The following is a 16143-nucleotide window of genomic DNA, read 5'->3' as shown; positions in this document are numbered from 1 at the left end:
AAATATCATCTGCGGTTTTTCTCTTGTAACTTTTAATATTCTATCCTTATTCTCAAAGTCAGGCATTTTGGTCATGATATGTTTTGAAGAAGTTCTTTTTTGATGTTTTCTATTTGGGATTCTGTATGCCTCTTATATGAGGATGCTCATCTTGTTCCTAAGGTTTGGAGAATGTCTGCTATTATTTTACTGAAAAGTTTCTTAATCCATTAGCTTGTATTCTGTGTCTTATTCTACTCAAATATAACTCTTAAAGATGATCTGTTACTGTTGTCCCAGAATTCTCATATATTCTGATTATATTTTTCTGCCCTCTTCACTGTCTACTGAGAGTTCTACCTCAAATACCTTGTCTCTGAGGCCGAATGTTCTGTTTAATATCTAATTTTGTCTGTTGGTGATACTTTCAATTACATTTTCAATTTGATTTATTTGTGCCTTTTTTTTCTGGAAGTTCTAATTGGTCTCTTTACAGAATCACTCTCTTTTTATTGAAATGGTCATTCATACTCTTTAACTGATTTCTTAGTTCATTCCTTAATTCATTCCTTAGATCTTCTTTTATCTTGTTAATCATTTTAATAATTATTTTTAAAAGCCTTTCTCTGGAATTTCATCCCCTTCTCTGTATATGTGTTTTTTGCTGGGGCATAGTAACTTTTCAGGAAGAATTATTTGCAGCTTTGCGCATGTTTTCATAGGTCTTGATTTTACACAACTGTTGAAAGAAGTGTATCTTCCTCCTTTGTGAGAATGTCCTTTGGTGTGTAGTTGTAATTTTGATAAGTACTTCACTTTTGGTATCTCTTAGCTTCAACATACAGGCCCAGTATAATCCAAATATTAGTTTCAATTGCCAGTGCTTCTCAGTTTTCCACTGAGGCACTGCAGAATTGATTCCCTCTTGTAGAGCTCCTATATCCTGTGGATTTTTCTAAAAACCTTCCTTTCTTTCTCTGATTTGTCCACAGGACTAAATAGAGGTCCAAGAGTGGGTCCCAATATGCCCTGCTACTTGTTCCAAATTGGAGCCTAGGTCATTGGTTTGGGGATTCTGTTTCCCCTATTGTTAAAATATCTTTGAATCTTGAGCAGGGTTGGATTATGTGTGAAGTAAGATGTGTCCTCACTTTGTTAAGTTGTACTTGTAGTTCAGTCATAAAGTCTCTACCTTGTGAATTTATACTGTAGTGTTTGCTTCCCATCCCCACTCAGAAAAAAAAAAAAAGGAAAAATCAGCAATAGCAACACCAATACCAATCAACATATAGCATTAGAATAAACATCTGATGCCAACTATGACATGTACACCATTAATTTAAAAAAAGAGGATCGGTCAGTTCAGCATTTAGTAACAGCAACAACAATCAACAGCTATGAATTTGATCTCACATTAAAGCATATAGTGCGTATCAACTATGCACTACACCAACATAAATGGTAGGACCAGTAACCATATAAACTAAATTCTTTTTAAAGATAATAAAATGGCAGTTCCTTCAAAAGAAAGAAAATTGGGTAGAAAAGTCAAAGAGAATTTAAAATATTCAAAAGGTTAACAGAGGTACAGAAAGAGAAAGGAAGCAAGTAATGGCTATAAAGAAGGAAGAGTTAAAAAATGAATCAAATGAATAAATAACAAGAAAGGGGAAAAAAAGCAAAAAAGTGTAGGTAGCTGAAGTGGGGAGAGAGGGGAAAAGTAATAAGAGGAAAAATTGGAGTCAAAACAAACAAAAAAAGTCAAATCAAAATATAAAAACAAAAAATCTTACTGTTATAAAGTCAAAATAAAGAAAAATAACAAGCTCAAGGAAAGAAGAAAATAAAAGAGAAAAGAAAAGGAAAAAGTGATACAAATGAAGAAAAACATGAAAATAAATATTCACATACCCCAGTATCACATGCATTAACACTCACACCATATTGAAAAAGGAGAAAAGACAAAAAGAAAAGAAAAGAAAAAGTCTACTGATGTTCCAAGCTTTGTCATGAGTTATCTGCTCTACAAAAAATAACTACGTCCACCACATTGCCAGAGAGATACTGATCACTGCTGAGCATCTGAGTCTGGGGAGTGTTCTGAGATCTCTACTTTTGGGGCAAAGCAACCAACTCTTTACTCTTCTTGCATATTTCACCCTGCATAAATGTGGCCTTCCCAAAAATCAGACCCAGAGTATAAATGTGCCCACCTGCCCATCTTCAGAAATTTCTCTGGCTAATCCTGCAAGTCTCCAAACACAATGGGAAAGTGAGCCACATTCCACTCTTAATCCCTGGTTTGGATCTCCCTGGGTAATCTCCTGTGTCCATCTCATTTGCACCCTGCCTCAGGACAGGTCCATGTAGGGAGAGTTGGCTAAAGCTTATCATGATCTCCAGGGCTCCTTCCACAGCAGAATGCCACCCCAAGATGATGACCCACATCAGCTCTTTCTTCTGCAGCCTAGAAGCACAGAGCAGAACTCACACATGGACTCACTGTGTTGCCTCTGGGTCACTCAAGTTCAGACAGGAATTTGTTCCTTGGATTTCCCCATTCCAAATTTTCTTTGCAAATTCAGTTTTACTTTCTTCTTGGGTTGTCACTTCCTTCTCTGGTGGATTACTGAGGGTTGTTTTTGTTTGTTTGTTTGTTTGTTTTTTCTGTCATATATTCACAGAACCTGAATTTCTGTCTGTGATTCTGATGTTGAGATTCAGTGTATTACCTCTGTCATCCACCTCAAATGGGAAGCAGCATAGACATACTTCTTTATTGAATGCTACCGGCAGAGCAAGTAAAATTACACCCTTCTTTTACTCCACCATCTTTGTACCTCCAAATATGTCACATTATTTTTTCATAAGGTCAGCCAATGTTTAAATTTTAATGGAAAGTGCTGTAAAAATTTATTAAAACTATTCAAGTTTTATTATTGAAACTTCTTTAATGCATGCAAATTTCCAACATTTATAAACTCTGAAAAACTTTAAATTTGGGGGGGAAATTCAGGTATATGTAATACTTTTTAAATTAGGAACTGGAGATTGGAGGGGGAGAAGGTAAAGTCAAAGAAAAAAAAATGTGTATTTCCTTCTAAATGGCAATGATTTAATCAACTGGGAAAATCTCTTTCCAGATGTTACCCTTGGAGCATATCTATAGCAGCTGTGCACATTTTCTGATATTACAGTTGCTGCAAAATGCCCTTCCTTTAATTTGCCTTTTTTCCCAGAGACAACATTGGCAGGTAGAAATGGCTCTCCAAGCACAGTTGAATGCACAGCTTTTAAGAAGAAGAATATGAAAGGGGAAGCAAAGGGTAGCATTATGGTTTAGTAACAGTTTTCAGGAAATCAAAAATGGGAGTTAAGTATATTTACACTCCTGTAAGTATTATTGTTTTTATTCTCTTCTCAGAGTTATGAAATATGAAGTTTATCTAAAGTTCATTTTTGTGAGGCTTTTTTCATGTTGTTGTTATTGTTTTTATAAAAATCCTAATGATATTTTAGGAGAAAATTTAGGACACATTCTTACCTAAGAATAATAGTGATGCAAGACAAGTGTATCTTCCTCATCTTCCATAGGCTTCCCCTCCTTCCCCCCCCCCTTTTTCCCCTTGACCCAGTTTGCCCTCTCTTTTGTATGCCATGTTGCACGTAATCTTTATTCCCTCAACAGATCTGCTCACAAAAGATTTTATTTTTTTCATGAATTTATACCCAAATGTTATCTCTCTAAAGTTTATTTGCATTTTAAACCTTATCTCAGTCTGTGGAAGCAAAGAATTTAACACCCTGTTAAGGGGATTTTAAGCATCAGTTGGCAGGCAGGAGAATGTTTTCTGCAAGCAAATCCTTTTTCTACTTCTCAGAAATTGTATTCTCTGTAGTTGCTTCTCCATGTGGGAAGGAAAAATAGTTTCAAATAAAATCTCTAGGTTTAGGGCCGGGCAGACATGAATTTGGATCCCCTCTTATGCCACTAACCTCTTGAATGATCTGGGGAGACTCACTTAACCTCTCTTTTTCCATTTCAGATAAGTGACTTACTTAGTAATCAAACCTATCTCATAAGGCTGCTGTGAGAATTGAATGGGTTATTGACTAAAGTATATGATTAATAAATAGTAACTATTATTATGGCATTAGTTTGGTTTGGGCTGAAGAGTTCAAGTATTCAATTTACCTTTAATTATTTTTGGATAGATTGCATGTCTTATCCATTTCTAATACGAAATGCTAACAGATCTTAAAATGTCCACCACCCCCATGGCTGCCTGTGTCCAATCCAGCGTGGTTAGAATTCTCGATATTTCCACTGGGTGCCTGCCTGTCACATCATATTCAGCATTTTCTCTATTCTTTTTTGCACTCGAATCAATACTCACCTATAGATGTTTGGCCTCCTCTGACAGCAGATAATGCCTGAGAATAGGAATGCTCAGTCTCAGCAAGAATAAAGAAGATTAGAGAGCAAAGAGCATCATCTCTAAACACACAGATTAACCTAACATCATCACCAGCATAGCTATGCAAACTTCACAGTTTCTCACCAACAGGGTTGATTCTAGACTCAAAATTTAGACCTATCTTGACTGTCTTTCTGGACATGACAGACTAGTATCCAGTGATAATTTCAAAACATTCTCATTTCTCAAGGTGATAGTGTCTGGCTAATATCTTATCATGAATCCCATCCTATGTGTTTTTTTTTTTTTCATATTCATTCATCAAGCATTTCCTGGATGCCAACATTAGCCTGTCATGAATCAAGATAATAATGAATATATTCATCCAGGTTATGTTCTGTGTTTTAATAACCTAGTCTAACATGAGCAGAGGGAAGCTATTTATTTTATTGCTCACTTCTACAAAATTCTTCTCTGTATTTCATGTTTTATTTTAACATTGCCCGATTCTCTAACCTTGCAATAACAAAATTGACCAGCTATCAATTTCAATTAATTTTTTCTTAATTATGATTGTAATATTTCCCACACATTTTTTACTCTGATTATCACTAAATTAATTCAAAGTCTTGTACATTGTGCTAAGACATTAATTGATTCACTCTTTCTTTTAACCTAAGTTTATTCTGAGTGACATGATTTTTAGGTCATCTTCCTTTTTGCCATTCATACACATATAAATAAATGAACAAAACATGCATATACACATCTTCACGTTCACATTATCCACCATCAAAAAATAAAATTCCAACAAATATATTTAATGATGTAATTGGTTTTTATTTGTGATTCAAGAATTGGGCAACCTCAATTCTTCTAACTGAATGAGAGCTTCTACCTGGCTTTCTTAGTAGAATAGTGGGTTTTGTAAAGTGGTAACAAGGAAACAGAACAATAGAGAAAAAAGCTGGTTGGTGAAGGTCAGGTTACTTCAGTTACTCTTCTTCTAAGGGTTAAAGCAGAGGAAACTTTCTTATACTAATTTGAAGAGCTGAGAACCAAACTCAGTTCTTTGAGTTAAGAAATTACTCTGCTGCTGAGTTGGATAGCAGCCCCGGGACTTCCTTATTATTCTTTCTTAGGTAGATTGGAATCTTCTGTTTTTCAGGAGATTTTCCAGGGGGCAGAAATGCTCCTTTTGAGGATATACCTGTTTCCTTAAAGTTTTAGTTTAATTATGTGCAATTTACCACAATTAACTCAAATTTGGTTTAGATTGGTGCTGGGGCCTGATGCAAGAACTCAGTCCAACACAATGGCCTCTCATAATTTGTGTTTAATAATATACATGTTATACTTACCTGGCAGGGAGGTACCATGATCATGAAGGTGGTTTTCCCAGGGCGAGGCTTATCCATTGCATTTCGAATGTGCTGACCCCTGTGGTTTCCCCAAATGTGGGAAACTCAACTGCATAATTTGTGGTAGTGGGGGACTGTGTTTGAGGTCTCCCCTGGGGAAAAAGAAAAATACAAATATTAATTCCTGGTAGAGTAAGTTCTGAAAATGAAAGGCTTCTAAAAACATCATGAACATATTAAAATATTAATTTATAGTGTATGAATAGAAAAATTAAGAAACACAATATAAAGTGAAATAAATTCATAAGGGGAAGAAAATTAATCTAGTTTAAAAATTTTTGCTCATCAAGTAACATTGCAACACAGTACCAGCAGATACCATTCACTGAGAAGACATTTGATTTGTGATACATAATCTATATCTGTAGAATTGAGAATGATATGAAATCCCCTAGGGGGAAAAACGGGCAAATTTCTACTTTGATCAAGAGAAGACAAACATTGTTTCACTCCATAGTACTGGTAAGTTAAAGCATTGAAAAATAATCATTGTTAAGTTATAGAAATTCTCTTATACTGCTAGTGAAAGCAAGAAAATGAATGGGCGTGTATTAAATAAGATATATGATATATGTTCTGGAGCACAAACAAAAAATGAACACAATAATTTTATTTTTCTCTCATGAAAAAATACAAGTTTTGGTACTTTATAACTTGGGAGTCTTCAAAGAATCTAACCTCTATTTTATTATTTTATCATTGTGGTGATCCCAAGACAGACCTCTAAGAATTATGGAAGACAGTGAAGAATATTTTGAGACATCAAGATGAAAAAGAGAATTCAGAGATATGATTATCACCTAGAGATGTTTATGAAAAATTCTACCAACTCAATAATCCATTAAATAAGTACTTATTGTAAAACTATTATATATAAAGCACTAAGAATCTTTCTCTGCATGACATTTTTAAGATAGTTATAATCATTGGAGTTGATTATTTGAATAAACCAATTTTTAAATTTAAAAATCACCAAGAAGGATATTTTACTTGCCAATAAGTAGTTACACATTTGTGAAATATAACAGAAATTTAAAAAGATATTCAATCTTTTCCTACTGAAAACCTGGAGCAGGGAATTAGTTCATGACTTTTTAGAAAAATAATATCTAATACACTTCTAAAGATAAGACATTAGATAATACTAATTTAATTAGTTGATTAGTTCATATATTTTATTCTCATAAATGTTCTGAACTTCAGCCTCTACTCATTACCATGCAGAAATCTAAACAAAATAATAGTAATTTAAAAATATTTATTTAAAAAGAATTCTGGACTTCTGTGGGTAAAGATATATAGACTCATAGTTATAAAAGTAATGTTAAATATAACATTAAAGCTGTATCCATAACGTTGTTTGATCTCAAAGGAGAATTTACTCTTTGATGAAGTTAAGAAGCGAGACACATCTGATAGATGACAAGAAGCCTGAATAAAAGACAAAATGGAATTAGGCATATACAAAAATAAGAAGGGGATGGTAGAATATTTTAGACAAACAGTAGAGTACTAAAATGGCTTGCGATGAGAACAGAGACTGATGGGTTAAAAATTAATAATATTTGGAATGGAATATTTACATCTCGATACATTTTGGTATGCCTAATTTTGCAAGAAAAAAAAAGTCAGATCATCAAACACTTTCATTTTGGATTCATGTTTATTGTGTTAAAACTATGGAAGAAAAAAATAGGAATTGAAAGAGGAAAAGAAGATTGGGGGGAGGGGGAAAGGTGAAAGAAGACAGAAGAAGGAAAACAAGAAGAACTCTTCAAGAGGAAATGTGTGAATCACAAATGCATCTTTGAAACTCTAAGTAGGTCTTGATCAACTAGTAGCAATAACTATATTGCAGGAGATTTGTTAGTGTATCAACTTACTAATTACTCTTTCCTTATACTCTATTCTCTCACATGTACTTGATCATAATTTTAAAAAGAGAAGAAAAGCATTCACAAGCCATTAATTCAAATTCTGGCAGTACAAAAATATTATGCAGTGTAAATTACGTATAAATAGATTAAATTATTCCAGATTAATGTTTGCTTCTGTTCCAAGAAAGTCTTTGTGGTGGTTTGACATGATTACTCCAAATGCTCAATAATTACTCAACTAAAGGATCATTACTGGTGCAATATTTATTTCTGATGTCTTTTTAAAGCCCGATTTAGATGAGAGAATTTTAATCAAGAAGAACTAAGGCAAAAGGTTATTCCAGTTCAAATAATCATATTTTATCACAAAATCAAAGCCATAAGTTTACCAGAAAAATGTTCCATTCTATGTCCTAAGCTCATAAAAATATACTTGAGTAATCTAAGTGGTTTTTAATGGTAACAAAAGCACAATCCAAAGCTAAAAGAACTTTTCCTCTCACACATTTTCTCTGCATTTTTCACATTCTAATCATTGACAAGAATTGAAAGCCTTATAATAATAATAATAATAATAATAATAATAATAATAATAATAGATTTTTCCATTTACTCTATGGCATCTATCTATACAGTCTAAGATATTATTCAGTTTGCACTTGCATCTTTATTCTTCACTAGAAGGTGTTTTCTTCATGTGCTGCTCTTAGCTCCAGTCCTTGTGTTATGCCCTTGGTATAAGAGACACAAACAAATGATGTTTCTTCTTGGTCTACAGGGGCAATGGCTGTCTTTCTTAACCTCTCAATAACTACAAAAAGATATATGTTTGTGCTAGAAATTATGCCCATACACAATAGCTTGTTTATGGTATGTAATTTTTAATTTCTCTAAGTTGATTAAACTATTAATTCAAAGAAAAACAGCATCATTTAGTTACTGGCCTTAACATATGCAAGATTATGCTACATATTTTTATTAATAATTTAATTGTACATCACATATTCTGAAAATGAAAAGAAACTAATATGTATGTAGATGTGTATTTTGCATATTTTTGTTCATGAAAGCGTCAATTAAAGGAATGAAATTTATTTCATCACCTAGCATTATTTTCAATTTTTCTGATGTGTTTATGTTACTAGTGGTTTCTTTTAAAATTTATACCTTAATGTGGATGAAAAAGAAGAGTAAAGGATGATAAGTTATAGTCAGATTGATTAAATGGTGACTTGATTCTCCAACAAATGTTTGTACTCTAGTATTAATAAAAATGAAAGACAAATTATTTGTTATTAATTTCTCTCTGATAGCTTGGTTTCATTTCTCAATTTTATAGTTTAAAAAATTCAATGGTTTGGAAAAATACAATTCAAAGGATATAACTTTTAAAAATAACCCTTTATTTTTCTATAGTTAGTAATTAATGATGTAAATAAATTTATTTCCCTGATCAGTGGGTTGTAAAACATATATTTTATACTATGTGAAGAATTGTTATAAATATTAAATTATGTTTTTGAATATTTCAGCATCAGATTCTTAAATTTTAATTTAAGTAGTGACATCCAACAAGGAGGGAGACTGTAGCTTGGGTCCTCAGTAAGGAGTGTATCTTTGGCCTGCCTCACTACTCTGCCTGAGGAGCAAGTACAGGAAGGAAAAGAGGGAGGAGAGTCACTGGTTGGGAAATGCAGGCCATCTGACACCTCTACTGCAAGATGTTAGTGGTATTGGTTTAGCCTTAGCTAAATATGAGACTGAGATTTCCATAAAATCTAGATAATAAATGTGACTACTTAAGGAAGAATGAACAAATATTTTGGAAGCAAATAGAGATATTAAGGGAGTGAGAAAATCCAGAAGAAAGATAGGAATAAGATGAGGGGAGGATTCAACATATTATAGTAGGAGCAGGTATTGCAAAAAGAAAACCTTCTCATGTTTTCCCTTAGTAAATAACCCTCATCAATAATAGTTACACATACCTATCAAATTAAACCCATTTATTTGTATTCAACATGGCCTCCTGAAAGTGTCATATTTTCCTTTCATGGGTCTAGATGCTTCTTATTTCTGTCATTTTCAGATTATGTAATTTTTCTAGGGACACAAGTGTTAATTTGCAAATATCAACATTGGAAGGGAGAAGTATTCTTCAGATAAGTGTTTTCGTTCAAACTATATTAGTAACGGCAATATTATATAAATTAAGGTTTCATAGGGCTTTTTTTTTTCACAATTCATACACAGAAGTCTATTTCTCTTTAAATGTAAACATTTTATACTTTCCTTAACTGAGAAATGGATCCAACTAGGTATATATGTCTATCTTTGTCTTCCCACACCCACATATCCTGTTGGTCCTCTTTCTCTCTTCTAAGTCAGTTTAGCTCAGAACCCTGTTTTATACCAAACAGGTCACCCTTGGTGACTAGCTGTAGACCCTGGTCCTAAAACCTGATACCCCTGTGGAGACGAGTAAAATACAAGCAAACAAGAAGAGCAAAGACTATTCAGAGTTTTCTATAGCACAGAAGTCAGCCACTGTCACTTGCAATTTTTGGAGAGACTCCAGGGCAGACAGGGGAGTGGAAAAGTTTTACAGTCTATAAAAATGAAAGATTTAAGGGATGTCCCATTTGAAGACTTTTGGCATTGGGAAGTTGTAACTTGGATAATTTGAAATGAGATATCTTCTCTAATTGATTAAGGGTGTGCATTTTCCTTTCCCGGGCTGGCCCTAAGTTGGAAATGAGAACAAAAATTAAGGAAGTTATCAAATATGGATCAAATTCTGGCCATCTTAAACCACCTGTTAGAGGGGCTATTGTTTGACTTTCTGAACTGTTAGTAAAGCTAGCAGACTGATTTCTTATAAGCATCACTCATGGCAAGTTGGCTTCCTGAGTTAGTTAGCTTACAAAGTGGATTTTCATTTATTTAAGATTTTTGTGGCATTTTTTATTCACTCAAAAAACTCTTTAAAAAACTTACTGAAGTAGCCATTACTTTAAAACATTGATTTAAGGGTAGGTTGTTGGAATGGTGGGTCAGACGACGTGAACTACTATATAGCTTGTATCTCAGATCTGCTAATTTGGTCATGTTATCACATATTTACCTAACACTTAAATTGCATCATCAATCAAAAACACCATCTCTTCATCTTTTTATCTATGTCAGTCTATTGTGCTTCTTAATTTTTCATTAAAATGTATATGTTGCATGTGTTTGTTTATATACATATAAAAATATGTACAAGCATGTTTATTTACACATATGTTTATATATATATGATTACATGATTTATAATAGATGATGCAGATATAGTTGCAGGTTGAAAGGAAATGAGAAGATGAATACAACATAACATTTTTCAAAATAATCTTATAGCCTGTAAAAACGTTAAATTTACTAAATGTGTACTAGTTTGTGCTTGGTTCTATGAAAGGAACAATTGAAATAATGGTTTGAGAAGCACATGTAACTTTTAATTTCTCAGAAATTGCTGTCAATTAAAGTGATGAACAATTAACTAAACATGCTATTAAAATATAAAGCAAAATGTTAAATGAAGGTAAAACAGGAGCACATAGGATAGGTGTATTCGTCCATGTCTTAATCCATGTTCTGTTGCTCTAAAAGAATATTGTCAACTCCATGAACTATAGACAACAGATGTATTTGACTCACATTTGTATAGGCTGGGAAATCCAAGATAAGAGGCTGAATCTGGTGAAGGCCTATTTGCTTTTGTCATCATATAGTAGAAAGTTATTTTATGGCAAGAGAATAATATATTATGGGGCAAAACTCTCTCAGATAACTTTCTCACTCCCAAGATAACAGTTTCTTAAAGGCCCTACCTCTTAATGCGGCTACAATGGCAACTGAATTTCAATGTGAGTTTTTTAGGAAACAGTCAAACCACAGCAGTCAATTGATGCCATATAAAAAACTCTTCCACAGATATGTAGAGTAAAATAGCATTCATTTATTCTCAAGGATCTGCAGTTGGCTAGAACAATGATACTTAGGCTGTGCCATGTGGGGCCAGGTATTTCATAATGTAGCTAGCCTTCCTTTTCTTGTATCTCACCCTCCTTGAATTACCAGGCTAGACTGGGCATGTTCTATTTTTGTGATGGTCAGTGTATGAAAGTGAGCTGAAATTAAGAAGGCTGGGTCTTGGAAAGGGAACACTATAATTTCTACCTCTATTTCATAGGCCAAAGCAATGCTGCCTGGTCAAATAGTCTCTCTCTTACACAACGGAAAAATAAAGTACAGAAAGAACATGACCAACCTATTTATGAGAGGACTGCAAAATTACAGGGTAAGGTGTGGTGATATTTTGGGGGTCAATAATTCAATTTCATGTAAATGGAGTGTTGAGGCATGTTACAGGTGGGAAACAAGCTGCTTCATAATTCCCAGAAGTTTAGAGAACAGAATTAAAAATAGAAAACAAAATTTAAAAACCCACAGTATGTGAAAGCTGAAGTTTAGAAAACAAGGTGAAGATATGTGATTAATTGTGGAGAATGTCACTCAAGGGTGTATGGAGGAAAGTGACAATTTGGATTGCCTGGTGAAGACATGACCCCCCTGACAGAGTGGTGAAGAAGAAGACAAGAGGCAGAAAGGGAGTCAAGACTGGCCCAGTGATATAATTTACATTTTAGTTACCCTTTCTCCCTTCATAGTCATTCAATTGGAATATTAAATACATTTATTTATTAAGGAAATATAATTTAAGGAAATGATGATTTAAGCATCAGTAAATTTAAAAATTTACTTCATTATTGGGCCTGGAGAACAACAACAACAACAACAAAATGTCTCAAATTGTAAACAAATAACTCCATATTTTCTGGCATGTCATGCTTTTTTTTCATTTTCCTCTTCCAATTTCTTGCTTATTCTACATCTAGTCTCTTAAAAAAGTGTATGTCTTGTTTCTGTAGATTCCCTCCCTGAAATTGAGAGGAGTATCACTTTTCCACAAGCCAAATGAACAAGATCATCATTACTTGATGCCCTTAAATAAATGCATTAGTCAAGCTGACAATCCCATTGGCAATCAATAAAGACATACAAAAATGGCTAAAGCAAGTGGAGAGTTCAGAAAAGCAGTCTGGTTAAACAATTGCTCACCTAACTGAACTAGATTAATAGTGATTGATTTCAAGTACACCTTACAGAGCATATTTGTCTAACTATTCATCCATTCCCATCCCCTTTCACCTTTCTCCTTTTTCTCAGTGTCAGTTTTACTGATGACTTACAGATTTAGTGAAAGAGCTGATTATAATGTCTTTACTTTCTCAATATAAACTGGAAGTTCTAGCCATATTAATTTCACTGATGTATTGAAGATTTTCATACTTTATATGAGTAATGATAGCTAATACTTGCTTATATTGAAAATATTATAATTCTATAAATTTTCCATGTGTACTTGATTGAAATTAATAGAATTTGAACAAGTCCTTCCTCACCATTTCTTCATTATCTAGTACTCTTATGTTCATCCCAAAGCCATCATTTTTAATAATACTTCTCTCATCTTCACTGGTCTGGCCCTTTATTATTTGCATTTTCATTTATTTAAGATTTTTGTGATTTTTTTATTCACTCAAAAAACTTTAAACAAAAACTTACTGAAGTAGGCATTAGCCATTGCTTTAAAACTGAGAATGAAAAGAATACTGATTTGGTGGTATCTCTCTTACGATTTAAATTCTAATTAAAAAGTTCACAACAAGTGATAATTATGGACAAAATCTAATATTAAGAGTTTAATGGGGGGCTGGGGATGTGGCTCAAGCGGTAATGCACCCGCCTGGCATGCGCAGGGCACTGGGTTCGATCCTCAGCATCACATCAAAATAAAACAAAGATGTTGTGTCCACCAAAATCTGAAAAATAAATATTAAATCTCTCTCTCTCTCTCTCTCTCTCTCTATCTCTCTCTCTCTCTCTTTTTCTCTCTCTCTCCTTTCTTTAAGGAAAAAAAAAAGAGTTTAATGGAAGTAAGAAGAGTAAGCATTACAGAGGTACAAATATAGTCTAAACTGATGGGAAAGGAGGAGCCTTTTGTGAGAGGCTTCAAACTAGTGAGTTTTATACTTTACACTTTTCGGTAGAACTTCATCAAATACTCAAGAAAGGAGGAGGTGTCGAGGACCAAGAATGACTTGTGCAGAGGCTGAGTCAAAATTTATGCAAAAAGAGACAACAAATGGTCAAAGTTAGGTACAGGCTACATACTAAGAGTTTTAGTGCTCTATTAAAATATTTTTATAAAAGTCAATCATGATACTTTGTAACAGAAACAAGTAGTAGTTCATGAAATAAAAGGAATGGAGGAAATAAGTATTAGGCACATTGCCTGTCAACTTACCAGGATATCCAAGGAGAAAAATTCTGGAGTTTGAAATGAGGAAAATAATTCAAAATCCTACCACTGCCATTGCCTCTGTGCTTTGAATACTGCAGCATGAGTCACCACATTGGATGTACACAAATTAGAAAAGGGGAGTTTATATAAAGCACAATGAGTATCAGAAATCACTCCTCACCATCCTTGCAATTATGTGTCATTAACTCCAAACTCATTGTCCAGATCAGGTATGGTTGATTTCTTCATCTGATGCTACATCCTTGCTGCTATGAGAATGGGAAGCAAAATGTCCAGTAATTTCAGCTTCAACTTCAGCACAAGGGTCGATTTTGTGTTTCAGCTTCAACTAAATTCAGAAATTTAGTCAAACATCAATCTAGGTGCATCTGGAAGGGCAGTTTTAGATGGAATTAACATTAAATTTAGTAGATTTTGAGTAATATACGTTACTCTAAAAAAGTGAATGAGTTTCATCCAGTTATTTGAAGACCTGTGTAGAAAAAATAAATAAACCTGACCTCCTCAGACGAAGAAATTCTTGCGATGATATTCTTAAAATTGTTTCTCTTCCTCCAGCCTGTCAACGTACTTTACAACTATTGCACTTGCCATACTCCAAGTCATGTGAGTTATATTCCCTTGGTTCTGTTTCTCTAGTGATACTTGACTAACTATGGTACCTGTTGTGGTTCTTAGGATATGGAATTTTAAAGAAGAGTTTTATGAATTGTTTCTGGGATTTCTGGAATTGGGTATCTAATCTTACTAAAGACATTAATGACTTTTTTTCCAGTAGTAAAGAAAAAAACTGTCAGTCCAAGGCATGATATGACAATGGAGAATTCACACAATATCACCATCAGATATCTCTAATCAAATACTTATATGAGACAAGGTACCAGATGTTTCTATATAATATACCTTATAACATTTTGTCAAACTAATAATTATAATTACATTGGTTGGTTACTCTTTAGACTAGTAGAGAAAGAAAATTGTATGCTAATGGATTCACATTTCAAGCTAAAGTACTACATAAATGATTTGAAAGCTTTTGTGTTTGCCCTGAAAGAGACCCTTACATCCAATAACTGCAGAAATGAGACTGCTGAGAATCAAACTCAGGATCCCTACCTCCAAGTGACTGAATTATAATGCAAATTGGATTTTCAGTCTTTCACCAGTAGGGTCTCCTGTTAAAGTGAGGGCATTGATTGGGAATAAATGGAATCATGAAAATTAGAATGGGAATATATAGGAAGACCCTGATGAGACTGCGGACACTGAAACTAATTTCCAATGAGATTTTGCCAGTAAAAGCTGACTTTCCACCCCATTTGTGGAGATTAACTCTTCAAGGATTAATCAATTGAAATTAACTGTTTGAAAGGCCCCTAATAGTTTGTTTGGTTGACTGGCTAGAACATTGACCTCACATAGTATGTAGTGAATGAAACTGAAATGTCAGATCTAACTTGGTATGTGTAGAGAAATGGATTCTTAGGAAGATCAGAATATTAGAGTACATTTATCACTTATGATCTATTCAACCATCCTGGATGGATCAGGAAGAAACACCTTTCATCATGACTAAGAAAAATAAATTTAGGAGGGAACCCCCATGAACTTTGAAGAGTTCTAGAATTGATCTTCTCTGTAAACCAGAACTTACAGTGGAAACTGCAGCCAGTATATTGGGAAACTGAAATGCTGTGGGTATAAGTACATATCAGAGTTGGGTAAAGGGGAGGAACTCAATTGATAGACACAAAGTGTGTATGGATATCATAAGTAGCAGTAGAGTTAAAGAAGCAATCAAAATAGCCTGACTTGCTGGGCATGGTGGTACATGCCTATGATTCCAATGGCTTGAGAGAATGAGGAAGGAGGATTGCAAGTTCAAAACTAGCCCTAGCAAATTGGCAAGGCTCTAAGCAACTCAGAGAGATCTCTTTCTAAATAAAATGCCAAGAAGGGCTAGGGATGTGATTCAGTAGTAAAGTGCCCCTGAGTTCAATCCCTGGTTCCCCCACCCCCTA

General features: G+C 33.9%; 1 non-coding gene across 1 annotated transcript; it reads left to right on the top strand.

Moving 5' to 3' along the window:
• The first annotated feature begins 5750 nt into the window (after positions 1-5750).
• LOC114093509 (U1 spliceosomal RNA) lies at positions 5751-5913 on the top strand. Its single transcript, XR_003582905.2, has one exon. It is a non-coding gene; the product is annotated as a U1 spliceosomal RNA (small nuclear RNA).
• Positions 5914-16143: the final 10230 nt, after the last annotated feature.

The sequence above is a fragment of the Marmota flaviventris genome, chromosome 5 (assembly GCF_047511675.1).
Source record: "Marmota flaviventris isolate mMarFla1 chromosome 5, mMarFla1.hap1, whole genome shotgun sequence".
Taxonomy (NCBI): domain Eukaryota; kingdom Metazoa; phylum Chordata; class Mammalia; order Rodentia; family Sciuridae; genus Marmota; species Marmota flaviventris.
The sequence above is the reverse complement of the archived record's forward strand: the minus strand, read 5'-3'. Positions and strand labels throughout refer to the sequence as shown.